This window comes from Emys orbicularis, chromosome 2, assembly GCF_028017835.1.
Source record: "Emys orbicularis isolate rEmyOrb1 chromosome 2, rEmyOrb1.hap1, whole genome shotgun sequence".
NCBI classification, from domain to species: Eukaryota; Metazoa; Chordata; order Testudines; family Emydidae; genus Emys; species Emys orbicularis.
The window spans coordinates 2,295,233-2,296,720 of NC_088684.1; positions in this window are offsets into that span (position 1 = coordinate 2,295,233).

Here is a 1,488-nt window from a genome sequence, read left to right on the forward strand (position 1 = left end):
GCCTGACTCTGCGGGGCCCGCCGCGCCGGGAGCCGCGTCCCCGCCGGGCTGCGTGAGCTGCTCGCCACGCCCCTCCAGCGTGCCCCGTCCGGCTCCGCCTCCCGGCCACCGTACCCGCCCCGCGGCACCACGGGATATGTAGTCCCGGCCACGCCCCTCCAGCGTGCTCCGCCTCCCGGCCACCGTACCCGTCCCGCGGCACCACGGGATATGTAGTCCCGGCCTTGCCCCAGCGAGGCTCCGCAGGCGAGGCATGCTGGGAGATGTAGTCCCATCCCCCTCACTGCTTCCCACGCCCCGCACCCCCACACCCCTCACTGCATCCCTCCCTGTCCCACCCCCCGCACCCTCATCCCCCGTCACTGCATCCCTCCCCCATCCCATTTCGCCCTGCCCCCCACACCTACCCATCCCAGCCCTGTACCCCTTACAGCGCTCTCCCACCCATCCTCTCCATCTCCCAGAACTGCCACCCCCATGTCCCTCACCCCCTACACCCCTGCACCCCATTCACCTCCATACACTGCGGCACTCCCGTTATGTCCCTATACACCCCTGTGCTCCCCACATCCTCATGCACCTGTAGCCTTCTGCCTCCCCCGGCATCCCCATCCACCCCACATATCCCCCCACACACACCCTTCTCTCTCCTTCACTGCCCCCTCTCACCCTCCACCCTGCTCTCGTCCTTGGCCTCTTTCCCTCCCCATCCTCTCTCCTTCACCCCCCAATCTTCTCCCCTCCAGCCCACCCTCCTCCCTTCCCGGCTGGGTGATTTAGGCAGCCCCTGGAAAAGTGTATGAAAAAGTGTCTCTTGTGTAGGCAACTGTGTGCATGCATGCATTGTGTGTAAGAGACTGTGGGTCTTTGTGTAGGGAGGTGCGTGTATTGCCGCAGGTGTGTATACCTGTGTGAAGAACATTTGCAGCCTAACTCTGACTTCTATTCCTTTTGCTGGCTTGCGCGCAAAACAATTGATGACATAAAATATGTGTGTGTTCATTTCATAACAAGCTGTTAAAAGGGGCGGGAACGCTAAAAGCAATGTGTTATTTCTTAAACAGTGAACGTTGGTGACTAGTAATTGCAGAAGAGCCGACGGATCAGACGTTTCTCCCCATCTTTGTCGAGCTACGTTATAAACTCTGTGTTGCCGCCTCACTCTGTTTCTGTGCATGTCCAGCACCCACCACCCTGCAGCCCCGAGGAGCTGGGTCTCGAGGCCCTAAACAACAATTGTAACATGAAATAATGTGGAAGTCTGTGTGGTAGTGCATGCTAGGTGTGTACCCATGAATGCACATGGGGATCTGCATATACACGTGGGAGTCTGTTTCTACAGATTGATTGATCGAGCTACCTGGACAGGTGCATTGCGGTGGCTGTGCTCCCTGGATTTGTGTCTGGGCTTCAGGAGTGGGCCTTGAATGGACCAATTGCAGCTGTATAAGTGCAGGGGGTGGTACAGGGAGAGATGCAGTGTGGGGG